Genomic DNA, 21,762 nt, shown 5'->3' on the forward strand with positions numbered 1-21,762 from the left:
ATAATCAATTAAAACTTTCTGCATATGCAGACAATATCCTCTTGTTTATTTCAGACCCGGAGTTATCTATCCCCCCTTTATTGTCTGAATTCGAAGCATTTTCCCTTGTCTCAGGATATAAGATCAATTCTGATAAAACAGAAATTCTCCCTTTGACTAAATTCTGTCTTCCTCATCTATTTTCCTCAACTGGCTTTGCCTGGAACAGCACAAAGATTAAGTATCTTGGTATTTGGTTCTCCAATGCTATTTCCTCTTCCATTAAATTAAATATTTCCACAGTTCTGTCTCGAATTGATTAGTTGTTTTCCTCTTGGAATCCCCTCTTTCTCTCCTGGTGGGGTCGCCTTGACTCTATTAAAATGATGATCGCCCCTCTTCTTATTTACATCTTTTCTATGTTACCTGTGCATGTTCCTACCCTTTATTTCAAATGTATTGATTCCTCTCTCTCAAAATTCCTTTGGAAAAATAAAAAATCTAGAATTTCTCTTCTAGCTCGTCGTAAACCTAAATCGAATGGTGGTGTTAATTTTCCAGACTTCCGTCTATATCACAAATCCTTCTCTCTCCGTCAAGCATCACGATGGCTCTCGTCAGAATCTTCCCCCTTTTCTCCTCTTTGACTCCACATTGAGCAAACTTTCTTATTACCCTTTTCCTTTGAAGAGGTATTACGTTTTTCCTCCAAATCTCCATATGATTCGCTTCCTTTGTTTAAACATACTTCTTCTCTTCTCAAGCCTTTGCTCTCTCCGTTGGTCATCTCGTGTGAATCCTCTCTACATTCACCCATCTGGTATAATTCACTTATTCTTTTAAATAACATACCTATTTGTTGGACTTCTTGGAGATTTAAAGGTATTATATGGGTCAACCATCTCTTTGATGGTGTGTCGCCTCGCTCTTTTCCCCACTTTCAACTTCAATTTCCCTGTCCTCGCTCTTTTCTACACAAATATACTACTCTTATGGAACTCATTCTTGATCATTATTATTCTCTTCCTTCTTCGACTTCCACCCCCCCTCCTCATCTTCTTGTGGTACTTTCTACTCTTCCTAAAGCGTCTCTTATTTATAGATTATTTTCTTCCCCTAACCCAGACCGTGTCAAATCCAAATTTTAACTTTCTTGGGAAACAGATTTGGGTTGCACTTGGTCCATTGCTCTTTGGGAAAAACTCTGGTCCAAAACTTTGAAAGTTTCTCAATCTACCTCTCTTACTCAATTTTTATTTTTTCTATAGCACAGACTTTACCTTTCTCCTCTTTCTCTATCTCGTTTCACATCTTCTTCTGACTCTACCTGCTGGACTTGTGGAACTCCCAATGCTGATCTTCTACATATGTTCTTTTTCTGTCCTACGGTTTCAGCTTTCTAGAAGCAAGTTTGGTCTTACATTTCTCACATTTTCACACTCTCCATCCCATACTCACTCCCCCTTCTTTTTCTTGGTAGTCTTTCAGTTTCTCTATCTCTCCCTCCGCACTCACAGGGTCTTTTTGATCTCATGCTTGCACTTGCATTTCAACATATATCTCCTAACTGGAAATCCCTCACGAATATTTCCATACAAGCTCGTTGGAATGCTTTATGCCATTTTCATAGACTTGATGTCAACTTTGCTTCTTCCTGTAAACCACATCGCAATGTAGATCTTTATTGGTTACCCCTTACCACATACCTAGATCAATTAGCTCAAAAGAAACCTGCTCCTGTCAGTTCAGAAAATTGTAAACCTCCTTGAAAGATTTTACTCTCTCCTTCTTGTGTATTTAATACTGCTTGCAGTTTTTCTTTATTGCAATGTTTGCATATACTATATAGTTTTGACCATTGCTTGTAACATTTATTTATTTGCCATTATTCTCTATAGCAGTGTTCTGTTATAGTACAATTTCTCATCCCCCTCCCTTCCCCCCTTCCCCATTCCTTGAAAATCCCATAAAATGTTTTTATTACTTAGTTTGACATTAGCAATGTTATGACTTCAGACCTGATTTGTTATATATCTACTCTTCTTTTGCTGATGTCATTTTGCTGTTTTTATTATTTTTCTTCAATAAAGCTTTCAAACATAAAAAAAAGTGTTGCACTGGTGGCGCAATGTGCTTGTAAAGAAGCCCCTTAGTTTCTATCTTTTTGTTCTGTTTTACTATCTGTCTCATCCACCTTTTTCCCCCTTTTGTACATTGCAGGAAAAAGTATTACCGCCCCACAAAAATGAGTGCCAATGTGCCCCACCAGCTACAACTGGCTCAAATTCAGCACTGCAAAGTACTCATACATAAACCACGATTTCATTGGAAAGTTTGACTTAGATGTGGAAGAAACATTGAAAATTTGCAATTACATTTTTTATAAACATAAACTTCAAATTAAAATAGAAGCAAATCGTAAGTCCCTAGTAAGAATCAATATGGCCCATTGTGGCCTTAGACGGTCCAGATGTCTGCAAAATACATTTCACAAGTCACAAAAATAATTCATGGCATTATTCGAAGCAGTCAATAAAATTATTATTGGGCAACGAATAAGGGACACTGATATATTTTCTCATGGTGAACTTTAATTCAGTTTAACGCTGTTTCCCGTTTTGCTTCAGTGCAATACAGGACGTGTATGTTTTAATTAGACTAACACCACGAAAGGAGCCTACCTCTCCAGCGACAATTATGCGATTTTTATTCTTTTTCCGAGGCGGATAATATTTTAATGAATCTATTTTCTTATCCAAATATGACCCGGGTGAACTCTGCCGGTGCAACATTGAACTCAATTATATTTTTCCCAGGTATAAATGTGTGCTCTTGTTATCAATATAAGCAACGATTCCTTTTCATACCTGCACTAAGTTTCCTCGGTAGTAACCTGTCAACGAGCAGTAATAGTCCATGAAGACAGTGTACTATACCACTTTGTTTCTGACGTTAGGTGTGAGCGGTCAGGGAAATCCTAGACCAAGGTGGAGCTGCCGCCCTGGTTCTGGTAGACCTCCCTCTGGCTTTCAACACTGCTTCCCATGCCATACTGCTTGCTAATCAAAGGATTTTGGGACTGCAGAAACAGCTCTGGATTGGCTTAAATAATTTCTTGAAAATAAAGTTTAATGTGCAGGATGTCCCCTTTATGAGTCACTCCTATTTTTCATCTGGTTTTGGGTGTCGCCTGGATCATCACTCAGCCCTATTTTATTTTACATATTTATGCCTCAATTAGCCAAGATAGTAGGAGGTCATGGGCTGAGTTTGATATCATATGTTGATGACACCCAAATAGTGGTGTCCATTTCCCAGAATTAAGATGTTTACCTCTGACTACCCCAAAAGAGGTCCAAGTTTTCAACACTGCTATTTAGGCCCTAAGTGGAGTTCCCTTTAAACTCTAGCTCATAGGGATTGCTCCCATTGAGACATCTGTGCAATTCAAGCATTTTACGCAAGCTTTTGAAACAACGTAAGATCAATGGTTCTAGCAATGTAGTCTGTTTCATGTTACTTTCTTTCATTACTTAGAAAACATTCTCATCTGTAGTCTTCTTCTTTATATTTTTTAATCATACTGCCTCTTTCATATTTTACTTGCTTCTTCTCACTCCTCCTATTAATGAGGTATTAATAGATAACAATAGATAACAATATACTCAGTGTGACATGATCAGGGGGAGTCCGACCCCCAAATATAAAGACTCTCTATCCCAAATATGCAGGATATTGCAATATGCATTGTGCACAACATTCATGCATACATCTCCCATGAAGCACTACGTAACTTGACTACAAATCACCACATGTATTCCAAAGTCACTAGGTGAATGATCTCTGATGTAAACTTAAATAGCCACCCATTTATTTGATTCACTCGGAGTGCACTACATTTCTAACTCTCAAGCATTATATTGTCAGAGTGCCCTCATTATTGTTCCGAGCAATTTATTTGAGTAAGTCAGGAGGCAAATGTTCACTGGGCACAGAGCTGGCTGGCTGGCCATTCGGTATAGCTTTGCAAAACCCACATGCGACACTTACTCAAAGTCGGCACAAATACTCGCACACATTACTGATGACCTGTCTGTGTGGCTAGACCCTATATTCACCACTTTTGAATGATTAGGGGCCAGATGTATGAAATATCTGTTTTGCGATTTCCTAATTTCAATTTTTAGTGAATTGCAATTAGGAAATCGCGATATGGCATGTATGGTAGGTGAACTGGTATGGGGTGTGCGGCACACCGTTGAATTGAATTGATGTCGAATAAGTGTACTTCAAGTAGCTTTTTTTGGGTGCCTCCGGGTATGATCCCCTCTGACCCTGGGGGATTGGGAATTATAATAACATGAGGTGCAGTGTCAACCAAATGGCACTGTGCCCTGCAGGCACTCCTTATTGAGACGCTGTCTCTGGCGGTAATGACAATGTAATGCGTTTTTGTTCAAATAATGTACTGCTGACTACATTATTTGAACAGAAACGGATTACATTGTCATTACGGCCAGAGACAGCGTCTCAATAAGGAGTGCCTGCAGGACACAGTGCCATTTGGTTGACACTGCACCTCATGTATGGTAGGTGGCCGGGTGCAAATTTTAACTCAGAAACAAGTCGCTTCGCAAAATAGGAAATTGCTATATGACGAGGTCCTTTACGATAGATAATTCATCTCTCACAACCCAGAATTTACGAAGATCTTCTGGTAAGTCTTTTATGGTTTTTGGCCATCCTTTGCAAATAATGTTCTTCAACTCAATGAGGACATGGTTTTCCTTCAAGGATTTCTCCCATTCATTTTTGATTCACTCGGAGTGCACTACATTTCTAACTCTCAAGCATTATATTGTCAGAGTGCCCTCATTATTGTTCCGAGCAATTTATTTGAGTAAGTCAGGAGGCAAATGTTCACTGGGCACAGAGCTGGCTGGCTTGGCCATTCGGTATAGCTTTGCAAAACCCACATGCGACACTTACTCAAAGTCTGCACAAATACTCGCACACATTACTGATGACCTGTCTGTGTGGCTAGACCCTATATTCACCACTTTTGAATGATTAGGGGCCAGATGTATGAAATATCTGTTTTGCGATTTCCTAATTTCAATTTTTAGTGAATTGCAATTAGGAAATCGCGATATGGCATGTATGGTAGGTGAACTGGTATGGGGTGTGCGGCACACCGTTGAATTGAATTGATGTCGAATAAGTGTACTTCAAGTATCTTTTTTTGGGTGCCTCTGGGTATGATCCCTTCTGACCCTGGGGGATTGGGAATTATAATAACATGAGGTGCAGTGTCAACCAAATGGCACTGTGCCCTGCAGGCACTCCTTATTGAGACGCTGTCTCTGGCGGTAATGACAATGTAATCCATTTTTGTTCAAATAATGTACTGCTGACTACATTATTTGAACAAAAACGGATTACATTGTCATTACGGCCAGAGACAGCGTCTCAATAAGGAGTGCCTGCAGGACACAGTGCCATTTGGTTGACACTGCACCTCATGTATGGTAGGTGGCCGGGTGCAAATTTTAACTCAGAAACAAGTCGCTTCGTAAAATAGGAAATTGCTATATGACGAGGTCCTTTACGATAGATAATTCATCTCTCACAACCCAGAATTTACGAAGATCTTCTGGTAAGTCTTTTATGGTTTTTGGCCATCCTTTGCAAATAATGTTCTTCAACTCAATGAGGACATGGTTTTCCTTCAAGGATTTCTCCCATTCATTTTTGTTGATGGCAGGAATGTCAATAGAGAGGATGGTTTCATCAGGAGGGTTCAAAGTGGGGTTCTGATAGGTTACTGTAAGTCTTGAGAGATAATCGGCTATGCGGTTTTCTGATCCCGGAACATAGATCATGGAGTAGTTAAAACCTTGTAGTCCCAGTACCCACTTAGAGATGCGAGGAGTGGTGTTTTCGAAGCGTTTGGTAGCGAAAAGAGGGAATAATGGTTTGTGGTCTGTCTTCAAGGAAAATGGAATCCCCCACAGGAAGTACTTGAAGTGGTTTATAGCCCAATCGCAGGCTAGGGCTTCTTTTTCTATCATAGATTAGTTGAATTAAGCATCTTTTAAGGATCTTGAAGCAAATGCTATCAACTTTTCTTGGCCATTGGCTCGTTGTGTAAGTGAAGCGCCTAACCCCTTCATGCTGGAATCGGTAGATAAGGTAGTCTTAGCATTAGGGTCAAACATGCTTAGAATGGGTGCTTCAATTATAGCTTCCTAATGTGTGTGAAGGCGTGCTGGCACTGGTGGTTCCACTCAAACCGTGACCCCATTTTGAGTAACTCCCTGAGGGTTTTTTACATGTTCAGCAAAGATCTTGACAAATTTCGACATATACTCTACCAGGCCCAGAAAGGACCTAAGCTCATCTTTATTTGTAGGAGCTGGGGCCAGTTTGACAGAGTCTACCAGACTAGATTTAGGTTTAATTCCTTCACTTGATATCGTGTAGCCAAGGTAGACTATGGACTCCACTCCAATTTTGCACTTATCTCTTTGGGTAGTGAATCCTGCTTTACTTAGTCTAGTTAAAACACCCTCTAGGAATTTATTGTGTTCCACCTCTGACACTCTATATATGAGGATGTCATCCTGGAAGCATAGTACCTTGTCTAATCCTTGTAATATATGCTGCATTATGCGTTGGAAAACCGCCGCTGCAGACGCCAGCCCGAACGGCAATCTTGAGAACTGATAAGCCCCAAACGGAGTTATGAAAGAAGTGAGGTGTTTCGATTCAGGATGGAGGGCAACCTGATGGGAGACTGAGGAAAGGTCTAAAACTGTAAAGAATTTCGCTCCTTGTATGACGGCGAGCATTTCGTTAATGTTGAGGAGGGGGTGTCTGTCCACCCATATGTTGGCATTTAAGTCTCTGAGGTCTACACATAAACGGATGCCCTTCCCCTCTCCACTAGCCGCTACCACAATGGGGCCAACCACTCAGAGCTTTCAATCCTTTCGATTACTTTGTTAGCTTCCAGCCTATCAAGTTCCTTTTTGAGTAGTTCCCTTACAAGCAGTGGAATAGACCTGGCTTTGTGTACAACTGGTTTGTAATTCCCGTTAAGCTTGATCTCCTGAAGAAATCCTTTTAATAGCCCTAGATTGTCTGTAAACACCTCAGGAAACCTCTTGCATACTTCTTTTACAGTGTTCGATCCATCTATTAGGTAAACCGGTTCGGGGGCATTGGGATCCAGTTTGATCCCTAGGTCTTTTTGATGTTTCCACCCAAGTAAATTCGAACCATTTTTTGTGATGTATACCTTCCCTAACGTAGATCTATCTTTAAAGTCAATATGCATTAGTAGCATACCCACCAGAGATATGGAGTCCTGATTGTATCCTCCTAGTTTGATGTCTGGAGGCATTAGGTTGTACTCTTTATGTCCTGAGTTCGCTTGGAAAGTGGCTTCATTGATGAGCGTATATGGGGAGCAAGAGTCCACGAACACTTCATACACTACGTTGTCTAGTGATATCTCGCATTTAGGATATGTATTGGCACTACACTCAGTAAAGTTAGACACTTGGAAAATAATGTCATCATTGGGATGTTGTGGAACAGGATCACTTACTACCATGTGGGTGACACTTTTTTAAAATTAATCGCACACTTTAAAGGAAATGCCCCCTTTTTTTGCATTTACTACACGTAACACTCCTCGCCGGACACTTCATATTATTTGCTAAATGGTTGGGATTCCCACACCTGTAGCATCTCAACTTGCTCCCCAAAGCACTTTGTTTTTCAGAATCTGTAGGTGGAGTTTTTAGTTAAGTGTCCCTATTAGTGATTTTGTTTACTGCATTGTCTGAAATCTGTTTGACCTCAACTGCTTCTTTCATCTCATTCATGCAATAAGCCGTATGTTCTATACTTTTTACAATGTCAATAGCACGTTTTAAGTCTGGAGCTTCTGCTAAAAGTCTTTCTTGTATTTTCTTGTCACTGGTGCACCTGACAAGCTGATCCCTAATAAGAGACTCTGTCAAAGTTCCAAACTCACAAGTTGAGGCTAATCCCCTTAATCCAGCAATACCATTTTTTACCTTTTCATTTTTTCCTTGAGCACGTAAAAAGAATGTATGACGCTCTAGAAAAATATACATTATTTCCCCAAATTGTGCTTCCAGTTTTTGCATAGTTATTTGATACACATCATGTTGAACATCTCCTTCCCCATCTGCATTAGGATTTACATTTTCGACTATGGAATCAGGGAGATCATCAAATATTTCTCTACCATGTTTCCCCAAATTGTGTAGGAGAATGTGTTGCTTGCGTACAGCAGAAAACCTGTCACCACCAAAGGCAATTTAAACAGGTTTATCCATTTCTTTCATGGAATGAGGGAATCTCCTGCTTCATCAAGAAAAGGAGGAGGTTGGGACATCGCAAAGGCAGACATGGTGAACAGGAGCAGAGGAAAGAAGAAAGGAAGAAGAGTGAAAGAGCGAAGAAGGAGAATGAGGAGTAAGGCAGATGACCAAGGAGAGGAAAGAGCCAAAAACAAAAAAGACTAAATAAAGGAGCACAAGACATACCAGTAAGGGCGCAAGGATAAGGTTGTCACAGAGGAAATAAGGGTGATAGGGTGATGCTGTATCACAACACTGAAGTAAAAGTTCCTCTGGGAGTATAATTGTCACCAGAATGTACTGTCCTACCGGCAATAATGTTCACCAATGCACCAAAACACAGTAAGAAGGTCTAAGAGGAGAATGAAATGTAATACATTGCAGAGCTAGTCAGCGAGAATTGGCAAGAAGTGTAGATGGGGAAATTAAAGGGTTAACCTATAAGAAATTAGACCTTAAGTGATGAACAGCAATTGTTTAAACAGTCACAACGAAATCAATTGCGAAGAGCTGTGCCTGTCAGCGATAAAATGCTCTGGCCGATGGTCGGGAAATGTGAGGTCAGCTGCTTAGCATGTGGACTAATACTTGCTTCAATAGTCACGCCAATTAGAAATGTGAAGAGCTGTGCCTGTCAGCGAGAAAATGCTAACGAAGTGGGCACACAACTTGTGTGCACATCCCAGCGGTGGGCACTCCCTCTGGTTCGTCATAGAAGACAGACACCTCTAAGTTTACAATTTGTTTATTTATAACTCATTTGAAGTTAATGAACGTGGATTTAGTTCATCGCATTCACTTCGAAATTCAATCCATATAATTCAAATACTTTCAACATTTAGATGATATCAACAGTGGTGCTCCAATGCATTTCGGGCAGGGGTCGCCCTTTCTCAAGGAGCCCTGAAAATAAGAACGGCAATCATTTGCTTCATAGCTCATCATAGTGACGATTTACACAATGAAATCCATATTTACACAAAAATAATACAATCTAAATGAAACCAAATTAATCATACTCGAATGTGGTGTGATAATGTGCTCTGGTGGTGTCAGAAATATCAAGCAAGCGAACTTAATGTACCTGGTGTGCTCGGGTGGCATCTAAAGAAGCGAGCGAACAAACGTGGTTTACAACGAGTGCTTACAGGAATGTGAAGGGTTAGGGAATTTCTAATCGTGCAAAAGCTCAAAGAAAAAAGGGGCTCACGTGATCTTGAATTGAACGTCGATGTTCACGAAAGCTGCAATAGAGGATGATACAAGGGTAAGTAAAGGTGATGCGGGTTATCGAGTAGATAACGCGGGCTAACGTGCAAGCGGGGTTTTAACTTACTGAAGCGTGTTTAGCGGGTACGTGAAGTCTCCATCATGCGATCATGGTCGGCTTAACGCGACTTTCGCGGAGCGTGGGGATGTTGTTTTAACGCGGCTGCGTTTACATGAACAGAGACGAGGGACTAATGCAGTGTTATTCAGGCGTCTACAAGCGCCATTGACATAAACGGTTGACATTATCTGAAGGACTTATGACAAAAAATGTGTCGGCCATCTTAAAAGAGGGTGATCTGGTGGAGTAAATGGCCATATAATGACGATTTTTACAAAAACGATAAAGGAGATTGTGTGTTCACTCGGGTGACAGAAGGGGGTGTCATTGACGTTGTGTAACATAATTTGCAATGGGTACTCAAACATGCTCAACATATTCTAACTAAAATGTTTCATATGAAAATCATGTAAACATAAATATACAGTGGCACAAGAGTTTCGTGTCCATATGTACCTCAAGGGGTACTTATAAAAAACAGCTGAGTTCAATACGGTCATTCAGACCGAATGGTTTCAAGGATTGCAAACGGTAAATCCATGCAGTTTCTTTTTGTCGAAGAATTTTGTTATTGTCATTTCCTTCTCTTTTTTCAATCGTTTCCAACACCATAAATTTCAGTTGTGCCACATTGTGGTTGTGTTCCATGAAATGCATAGCCACACTAGATCTCTCTTGTTTGGTCCTTATGTTTGACTTGTGTTCGTTCAGACGGATCTTTATTTTTCTCTCAGTCTTTCCTATGTAGATTTTCCCACAAGGGCATTTCAACAAGTAAATTAAATTGGAAGAGTCACACGTGGCATTTACCTTGATTTTAATTTCTGTGCCCTTCATTGGATGATTTATTTTATTGCCTTTGATGATGTTGTTGCAACTGTTGCAATTAAGACAAGGTCTAGTACCTTTGTATGTTGTTTGTTGAGCTGTGTCTCTAGATAAGATCTCTATCATGTTATTCGCTCTTGTGTAAGCAAATATTGGTGGATTTGTAAAAAGATCTTTGAATTCGGGTTCCGACGATAGGATTCTCCAATGGCTCAATATGATTTTTTGATATCTTCCACTGAGTGTGGAGTATTTAGATACTACCACCATCCTGGTGTCTTCACTTTTCTTTGCTCTTGTAAGTGCTTTGTCACGAGTAATATTGGAGACTTTGCTCATGGCTTCATTCACAATTTCAGGTGGGTACTCTCTCTCAGAGAATCTTAGGTTCATTTCAGTCTGACGTTTTGTGCAAACTTCCGAGTTCGAAACAATCCGTTTCACTCGCAACATTTGGCTGAAAGGCAAGTGGCGTTTGAGTGAGTTCTGGTGGAAACTAGAAAAGTGCAATGTATTATTGCGGTCTGTTGTTTTCCTAAAAAGGTCAGTTTCCAAACCTATGTTGATCCTTGTGATGGAAACATCCAAGAAATTGATAGTTTGTTCATTCATAATCCAGGTAAGTTGAATTCGATGGTCTTTGGTGTTGAGCTCATTTAATTCCTTCTCTAACTTGTCTTTCGTGCCTTTCCAAATGAAAAATAAATCGTCTATGTAACGAACATACATAAGCAAGTTCTTCATCCATTGGGGGTTGTCATAGATATTTGTTTTTTCAAATTCTGCCATGTATATGTTGGCGTAAGTAGGTGCGGCGCAATTGCCCATGGACATGCCAGACAGCTGTTGGAACCATTGATGATTGTAGGTGAAATAGCTATGATATAGCGCAAATATCATTAGTTCCATAAGTAGGACTTGCATGGATTCTGGGATGTCGCTGTTTAAGAGTGTCTTCTCTACTGCGTCAATTCCTCCACCGTGTGGAATGGAAGTGTATAGACTCTTAACATCTGCTGTACATAATACCAGGTTGTCATCCTTATTAATGCTCACTTCTGAGAGTTTAAGTAGAAACTCCGTGGTGTCTTTCACGTAACTCTTGAGTTGTTTGACAAGGGGTTGAAGGTAACGATCAAGGAGTTTTCCTACGGGCTCATGAAGGGACCCCTTTGTTGAGACAATAGGCCTGAATGGTGGATCCATTAGGCATTTGTTGATTTGTGGCAGTATAGTTATTGTTGGACTTTTTGGATGTTCAACCAATAGAAACTTTTTGGTGCGTTCGTCAATTGTTTGTTGTTCATGCGCTTTTGTTACTAGTGTTGTTAATGTTGATTTGTATTGACTGGTAGGATTGGATTCAAGTAGCATATAAGTATCAGGATCCGAGATGTGTGCGATCATTTTTGCTTGATACATGCTGGAGTTGATGACGACCAAGGCGCCACCCTTGTCAGCTTTTATGCATTTAATCGCCTTGTTTCCTGCAATCTTTCTTAAGGTATCATGGTCTTTTTGTGTGATGTTCTTTTTGGTCATTTTTTTGTTGCAGTTAATTTTCTCCAAATCCTGTTTGACTAATGTCTCAAAAGTGTCAATGCTTTTGTGACTGGTCGGTGGCATATAAGAGCTTAACGGGCGCAAGCCGCGAAGTTGGTCCGGTTTCCTTTCTGCTGCCGGTGGAAGAACATTTTCAAAAAAATGACGTAGCCTCAGTTTGCATGTTAGTTTAAAGGTGCTTGTCTCTAATTCAAGGTAGTTAGTGAAAGTAGTCAGAATGAATGATGTACCTTTTTGTAAAAGGTTAATTTCGTGGGTTGATAATTTGGTATCCGAAATGTTGATTACTAGCGATTCCCTTTCTTTTTGTTGTCCTTCTTGGAGCTTCGTGTAGTAGGAGCTTCTTTGTTCTTTTCTTTTACTCCGCCTGGGTCGTCGGTTTCTCGTGGGCCTCCCTCTAAAAAAGATCCAAATGTAGATGCGTTCTCCTCTAGTTGGGTTGCTGTTTGTTCTTTGTTTCTGTTTTCACCAAATGTTGTTTTTTTGGGTGGGCGGCTGGAAACATCACTCCCAGATGAGGAAGTGTCTGTATGTTTACCGAATGGTTTATTACATCGACGTTGTGCATATATATCAGCCCAAGTGTACACTTCATCTAATTTGTAATCAAGTGTATCACATCGAAATTTCCTGATCTTCCTGTCATTGATATCTTTAGTGTGTTTCTCTAATTGTATCTTCACTTCTTCTAACATTTTGGATAACTCTTCTGATGAGGTAAATTCTTCCAGCTCCTTTTCAACATCTTTGATTTCATTTGTTAATTCTGAGAGGATTGTTGACAGTTCCTCTACTATGAGGAGAATTAAATCAAGGCTGCACTTATTCAAGATGGCGTTCCATTTGTCTTGGAAGGTCTTCGAGTTTTTACATAGGGAGGGTTTTAACGCGATCCTAAGTCCACGGGGAATGCGTTGGGCTTGATGGTACTTAATTAAGGTTTTGGCGTGCAGTTGTTGGTTGATCCTGCGTTTGGATAGATAGAGAAGATGTTTGACACATTGTTCTCTTGTGCGACTGGTGGTCTCTTGTGTTAAGTCGTCATTTATTAGGGCATAGATCCGTTCTTTAACTTCATCTCCATATGCCAGAAGGCTGGCTCTAGCATCGGTTGATTTTGAAATTTCTTCATATTGCATTGTAACTTTAGATGCGTGAGACCGCCTTTGGGGGCGGAGAAGTCAATTATGAAAACAACAATAAGTGCGGTGCACAGCAGGTTTGTAGTGTTGCTTATCATGTGATTGGTTTGGATTCCTTCATGTAAGGGTGCTCCTGCTGGTGGCGTAACCGTCCGTTTGCGCCGATTAGGTTAAATATTAACAAAGTGGGCACACAACTTGTGTGCACATCCCAGCGGTGGGCACTCCCTCTGGTTCATCATAGAAGACAGACTCCTCTAAGATTACAATTTGTTTATTTATAACTCATTTGAAGTTAATGAACGTGGATTTAGTTCATCGCATTCACTTCGAAATTCCATCCATATAATTCAAATACTTTCAACATTTAGATGATATCAACAGTGGTGCTCCAATGCATTTCGAGAAAATGCTGGCAGGCCGATGGGTGTGAAATGTGAGGTCAGCTGATGTGGGAGGAAGACGTTTTGGGGAGAACTTGATGCCCGCACTGGCGGAAGATCACTCAGCTGAAGAGCACGGGGGTGGGGGGCCTGAGTGAGGAAGAGACAGGAACTCCGAGCGTGAGGAGATGCGATTGCCCAGCGTCTATGCTTCGGAGCTCCTCACCCTTAATGCTGGAACAGGATCGCCTGATTAGTCAGCTGAGAGCATGGGCGGCAGCCTGAGTGAGGGAGAGGCAGGAACTCCGAGCGTGAGGAGACGTGATTGTGCAGCGTCTATGCCTCGGAGCTCCGCACCCTCAATACTGGAACAGGATCGCCTAAACGTGGAGGGAGGGAAAGATCGCAGCCCTGATTCCCCACAGCAGCGCAAGGTTTTTGAACGGGGCAAAGCTCGGGAACCAACGGCACTAGATGTGGTGATCCCGGACACAGTCAACCGGCCAAACACGCTGAAGGAGCACAGCCAGGCTGGTAAACAGGTCGGATGGTGCTCCTCAATATTACAGCCCTCGCCGGCACATCGCAGAGGCGAACATTAGGAAACATCTCCCAGGGCGCTGAATCAAAAGGGGCCCTCCTTTACAGCACTCACTTGGTCAATTGGAGAAATTGCCAGGTGAAACGGAAGTCCATCAGGATGCAAGCGTCGATCATCATTCGAGCAGTAGGCAGCTGATCGACATACGTGGCTGAAGTAGAACTGGAGGTGTAACAGGAACTCCGTAGAATATGGAGTCCACAACAGCAGGCAGGAGAAACTGGGGAAAGGATCCAGGACCGTCCTCAGCAAGGTTACTCATTGCCAGTTTGTTAAGAAAGAATTAAACTCATTCAGGTGAAAGATTGGGTTTATTGGTGTGGATCCTTCAGTGCCTGCTCATAAATGAGTTTGCCAACATTCTAAAGCAAGCTTCACCCCAACATTCTACAGGTGGGACATACCAAGGAGAGGGAGGGGAGAGGGGAGGGAAGGGAGGAAGGGAGAGGGGGAAACTGCTTAGTTACAACAGTAGTCTCCACTGAATATGACAACCCTGATTCCTCAGGGATAGTGGGAAACAGTACAGTACTTTTGGCTCAGTCACTCGTGCTTACTTATTCTCAGAAAATAAACAGGATGGGGGTTAGGACGTTTCAATAAGTATTTATTGGTCTAGCGCCAGTCTTGTGTAAAACATATTTGCTGCGACAATCAGGAGACAGAAGCATGCGAAAGAAATCGAAAGTACCAATATAGTAAACAGTAGATACATTTCTACCATAGTGCTAAGAAGATGAACATATACAGTTCAGATAAACAGTAGCGCTTGTATACTCCTATAATGCACGCCCTATGTAATTTGTCTAAATATATCTAGCCTAGATATGTAGGTGTAGCATGTATATGTATATAGATATATATGTATATGGCTATTAATTCCCGAGGGAAGAACCAACCCCCTTACCTGATGGTAGAGAATGAAGGCCCCCGTGTCTGCTTCGAGAATGGCACCCCGCAAGGGATGTCGGACTGCTACCTGTCGATAATTCAGCATGCAGGACCCATGTCAGCGAGGAAGGAATTCTCCTATAATTTTCAAGGGATAATAAGGGTCTTATATACTACAGTGGTCAATCCATGGGCTCTTCTAGAATCAATGTGTTTTGAAAACAATCATAAATCTTTTTAAAACAATCATAATTGTTTTTCCAGACAAATGCGATAATGCACAGCAGGCCTGTTGGTCAATGATGAAAAAAGCGGTGACTCGTATACAGAATAATTATACAGTGCCTGAGGACGTTTCTATGTATCAGGTACAGGGATAATGATAAACTACTTAGAGCCAAACTGCTAGGTAAAAGGTCACCTATTCTGAACTGTTATTGCTGTGTGGCTGAGACAATGTATATAAAAGGGGGTATACATGACAGGACTATCCTAAAGAACATGACACACATACTGGGTGCAATCCCAACAAATAATTGAGCGGCACCTATCAGGGAGTGCCTATATTTGTTTTTCCTTTTGTTGTTGATGCTGTAACTGATCTATATGTTGTTTTCATGGTGTCAGAATTATTGGGAATGACAGCGTGTTTGTCGACTGTTTGGTAACACCTGCCATTAAAGGTAGCATTACTATTAGCAATTGATCAAGTGTGGTGGCATTTTGGTATAGTTTTGTGGATATGAGAATGTCTTACATAGTGAAGTAATATGTAGCAATGTGGTGCTTGCTCCTTAACCCCCCCTTCGACTGCTCTGCTCTACTCTGTTGGTTGGGAAAAGGTGAACCACTATCCATCTCCTCCGATTCAGATTCAGACACTGCAATGTGTAAGCCTCCCCTCAGCCAATATTGTGTACGATGGCACACATTGCCACAATTTTACAGGCGGTTTCTGGTATATATTGCAAGGTACCTCACTCTTATGGAGGCAGCAAGAACGAGAATTGAGAAGTCCAAATATCTGCTCAATCACAGTCCTTGTGCAATGATGTTCAGTGTTGTATCGCCTTTCATTTTTGAAGGCGGGAGAAAGTTAGGTTGTGAGCGTCCAGGGACATAGGGCATCCGCGCTGTCACCTGAAACACATATATAAATGTGAGACATCTTACATTTTGTGAGAATTGGGCACTTATATATCAGCATTTACATTAATTGTCAGTACCAAATAAGTCTTCTGTATATTTCACTGTGCCTAAACATGAAGTAGTCATGGGTGCTCCCTGGATATTTTGAGAAAATGTCAGCTGATATATTGTGGGCATTGCAAACCACTTGTATATTAAGTGAATGCTTGTTTTTCCCATTCCTAAAAAGGTATTCAAGATGGAATGGGGGACATATGGGCACATGTGTCCCATCTATACACCCTATGACCTGGGGAAATTATGCAATCTTGCAAATTGCAACTTGGTAATATGCATTTCCTCATCTTTCCTGGGCATGTATATGTGTGAGAAGCATGGCCTTGAGGAATGAATGGAAGAAAGGTGAAAGCAAAGCGTACTTTGCGACATACCAGCTGCAGCAGCTACCACATTCTGGTAACTGCCAGTGGCTAATAGGTGTAATGAGCACAAACACCTGGACATGGATGGGGATGGAATTTCTGAGTAGAGTACTGCTTTCTAGGGGTGGCTTTAAGAGAGCAATTAACTCCAAAATATACTACTTCACCTTTATTTGTCATATTTCTCTTCCTCTGTTTGGCCAAAAATGGTCAGCCTGACTTTGAATACCTTCTCTTGTTTGCCTCCTCCTCAGCTGGGCAGCCAGTATGCGCTTCCTCAGTGCTACCACGTACAGAGCAGCCATTGTGGACAGTTGTGGTGCATTCTGGGCCAGCTTTATACTTTGCACCCAGTTACCACCTAGTTTGAATTGGTGGTAAAATGCATGTGCAAATGGGCCAAATTGCAACTACTCGCTTATTGAGACTACAGCGAACATACTGTTTGCAAATCGCTATTAGTGACTTCTTATTACCGACTCAATAGCTCAGTTTGCAAAAAGTAGTGACTCACAAACCAGCCTCGTCGCTATTTTTGGTTTGCAAATGGCTTTCATACACGGCGTACGGACATTTTTCCATTCGTATACCACTTTCAATCGTTTTGCGAGTAGCTATTCTCTTTTACATCTGACCCTTAGTTCTGCTGGATGGGATTCTGAGGGTGGAGTTCCTGCCTAGATAACAACGCTGTAAGATCCCCACTGTACTGTTTGGTGAATGGACCTTTACTGCACATGCTCAGTGTAAGACCTAATGGGAGAAAGTGGCCCAAAGGATAGTAAGACATAGTAAATGCAGATCTGCAGAGTGTTCTATGCTTTTTACTACCATTGTTGAATGTGTATTGGCCATGACTCCCAAGAGACGAAGCCTCGAGTGGGTCACAATTCCACTCGCCTCCCAACCTTAGTGAATATCAAATGCCATGGTACGTTTTACTATGTACTTATCATAACAAAATGTATTTATTGAAAACCAGGCTAGAAAAGGTTCAAGTTGCGCAGTATGGTGAAATTGCATTGAAACAAGGCTTTCTTCCCTGTGTAAAGTAATTTTTTTTTTTTTATTTCTTTTTATTGAAACTTTTAACAACATGAACAACAAAAAACAATCAAGGCAGTGCAGTCAATCGAATGGTGAAGCGGCCTGCGGGGAGGAAAGCATAAGGACATAATACAATCATTGACATTGCAGGATGGGAGGATTGAGGGATACAGTGAATCCGGAGACAATCAAAGCAACATGATAGTAGGAATGTCGGGTCAGGGGGAGGGAGGATCCACCACCAATTGTGTGAAGGGAGGTGTACATATATCTCCCCGGTAGGAGTTCCACTGACCCCAAATCTTACCCCACTTGCGGGGCCTGCATGGGCCACATACACCTTCTTTTCCCTGAACATACACCAGTCCATATTCTCCTTCCATGCCAGAACTGTGGGTGGTCTCTGGGAGCCCCACAACTGATCGATATCCCTCTTAGCGATCATATTGCCAGCGGTCACCCACTGAGTCTGTGACAAATCATAGTCATTCGGTTCCCAAACATTCAACAAGCAGCGTCTAGCTTCAGGCAACAACGCAACACCCGTGACCTCTTCCATTACTGCATGCACTCGATTCCAGAAGCGAACAACCACCGGGCACTCCCAGAGTATGTGAAGAAAAGTGCCCGGAAGGCCACAACCACGCCTGCACAGCTCATCCGAGGCATAACCCATACGTTCCAGACGCGGACCGGTAACATAGATCCTATGGAAGATCTTAAGCTGCACAAACCTAAGGCGGGCCGGAATTGCAACCTCTTTCGGCGAGGATATGGCCAGCTGCCAGTCCTCATCATCTAGCTCCAAACCATCGCCAGTCCAGGCTTCCCTGAGTCGCTGCAAAAGGTCGGTCCCATCGTTAATCAGCTTTTTGTAGATAAGCGAAATCGTACTGTTGGGAACGTGCCCATCCAGCACCCGATCCTCAAGCGGTGACGCCTCCGGAACCACCGTGCCCGGAGGGAAAACCACCATCAGCGTGTGTCGGTTCTGAGCGTATCTAAAAAACTCCCTGTCACTCAGGTCATACTCCAATCTCAACTCGTCAAAGGTTTTGACTCTACCCTTGGTCCACACATCATTCACCCTGCATATACCAATCACGTCCCATTTATCAAAGCCTTTCGTCTTCCATAGGGAGCCCAGCCTCTCGGAAGCATAAAGCGGAGTAGCGCGTGTAAATCTATTCTTCCATCCCATAGCATCATTAGCACGATGCCATACCTGCACCACTATCTTGGTGGGGCCAGTGAGCAGCCTCCCTGCGGATTTCGTGTAAAGCGCCCTGTTGTAGTCACCACCAGGCAGCAACCATCTGTCCATTTCGAACGCGGGGTTCGACGCAGGATCATACGTGCCATGATTAATTGCCCCCAGTTGGGAGGCCCAGTAGTAACGCTTAATATCCGGGAGGGCAATTCCACCGTCATACCAAGGAAGTGTCAACTTGGCAAGTGCTATACGGGACTGTCCACCCCATATCAGTTGTCGCTGAAAGCTTTCAATCTCCCGAAAATAGCTGGCCGGGATGGTATCACAAGTATTTTGTAAGGCATATAACAATCGGGGCAGTAACATCATCTTAAATAAAGCCGCACGTCCGAGCGGGGACAACGAAGTCTACGCCATGCCACAACATCGGATCGCAAGCGCTGAAGCGGGGGCAGCAGGTTACGTTCATAGCGAACCAAAGGATCTAAGGTAATAAACACTCCCAAGTATTTGAAACCCGCGTGTGCCACCTGTATTGGGCACCCACGCGGCAAGGGAGGAGGGTCTCCCGATATAACGTACACGCAGGACTTGGACCAGTTAATCACAAGGCCAGAATTTTTACCGAAGCAAGTCAAGACATCAAACAATACCACTAGCGACTTCCGAGGCGACGTGAGATATAACAGGATGTCGTCAGCGTAAAGCGATATCCGGTCCTCGAAATCAGGGGTCCAGCGTATACCCTTCATTGACGGCTCCCAGCGCAGCCAAGCCGCCAAAGGTTCCAAAGCAAGAGCAAAAAGGAGCGGAGACAATGGGCACCCCTGGCGAGTACCCCTCCCGAGGGAAAATAAGCCAGAAACACGACCGTTGACAACCACCTGGGCCAAGGGGTCGTGATATAGTAGTTTTACCCAACTGATGAAAACAGGGCCAAAACCAAACTTGGCAAGGACAGCCCAGAGATACGGCCATTCCAGCGTATCAAACGCCATTGTGGCGTCCAAAGAAGCCAAAATGGCCGATTCACTCAGCGAGGACGCTCTCGCAAGGGCGCCATGTAGACGCCGGAGATTCAGCGCTGTGTTCCAGTGCGGAATAAACCCGGACTGATCCAGATGGATCAGGTCGCAGACAACTGAGATTAAACGGTTCGCGAGCACTTCTGCGAGGATCTTAGGCTCTGCGTTTAAGAGCGAGATGGGCCTGTAAGACGCACAGCAATCCCGCGGCTTCCCTTCCTTGTGAATCACGACGATAGACGCGAGCCTTTGATCGGATGGAAGGGTACCCGCGTCTAGCGATTCTAAAAACATCGAGCGAAGATGAGGTGCTATTTTGTCTGGGCGTAGCTTATAGAGTTCGATGGGAAGACCATTCGGACCCGTGGCCTTTGTAAAGTAATTATTGAATGCAATTAGTGAGACAGATAAAAAAAAATTGTCTGATGTCAATATTGTTGTACTGTGGTAATAAACTTGAATTTAAGGCCATATGTAGGAACCCAATTTGCGATCGCAAACACTAAAATTCACAGAATGTCAGCATTTGTGATCGCAATTTGGGCAAAGTGCTATGTAGCAGACAAAAACCCACTCGCAAAATAAGGAATCGCAAAATTTGCGATTCCCTATTTTGCAAATGCGTTTAAGGAATCCCAAATTGCGAGTCCTTAAATGCAATGTAGGAAGCACCCAAGTAGTGCGATTTTGGCTTAACGAATCGCAAATTACCACCAACTTCAGGTTGGTGGTAATCTGCGATTTCCTTGAAAAATGCAATTTTTTGCATTTTTCAAAGTGCCATGTGGCGCACATACATCCCCTTAGCGCATGTATGTGTGCCACATGTGCACATGTGCACATGTGCTTATTGCAGGGTTGACACCCTTGCAACCTTGAAATTGCATTCTCAATTTGCGATGTCTTCACATTCATTCCTATGGGCCTTTGAGGCCATAGGAATGAATGGGAAGGTATTCCTAATTTGCGAATCTCAATTTGCGATTCGAAAATAAGTAATATGTAGGATTCGCAAAATATTTTGCAAATCCTACCTACATTGCTTTTTGCGATTCTCTAATTGCGATTCACTAAAAATCGCAATTTGAGAATCGCAAAAAACGTTTTACCTACATATGGCCTGTAATCTTTACAATGTTGTAATAAATGCAGAATATGTATTTGTTGTCACACTTGCTCCAAATACCGTGTAACTTGTCCATATTTATTTTTACTGCCACAGCATATGTCAGGAATTGTCAGGACATGTCCTGTACTCAGCAATGCTTTGAAGGCAATTTTCCCTGCAGTTTACAATGCAGAATCTGGTCCTTTGATTTCCTTAGGCTTTCACAGCTATATGCCCACATAGGTGCCTGGGAACTTCTGGGCTCCAGAAGCCAGTAGACAAGCTGAGCAACCTATTGGTTCAGGAGTGTATTGGGAAGTCATCTTCTCCAATACTTGATGTCGAGTTAAGTTCAAAACAGTGGCATAGCTAGACGTACTGCCACCCGGGGCAACCCCTAATTTTGCCGCACGGTGAAGGTAAGAGCGGGGGTAGCCGCTAACGGATGACTTGTTCTCGGGGGCAGGGAGAGGGTGGTAGTCAACAGACATGACTTGCTCACCTCCGCCGCCCCCAAAAAGGGTGCCGCCCAGGGGGCACAGCATCACCACGCCTCCCTCCCCCAGCTATGCCACAGACTTGTCCAAAAAGGGATTCTGCAGCAGGAGGAAACAGCTTTTACCTTCTTCCTAACTAGGAATTTGGAAAGTCTTGAAAAGCTACATTTGCTATAATAGTGATATTA

This window comes from Lissotriton helveticus, chromosome 2_2, assembly GCF_964261635.1.
Source record: "Lissotriton helveticus chromosome 2_2, aLisHel1.1, whole genome shotgun sequence".
Lineage (NCBI taxonomy): Eukaryota > Metazoa > Chordata > Amphibia > Caudata > Salamandridae > Lissotriton > Lissotriton helveticus.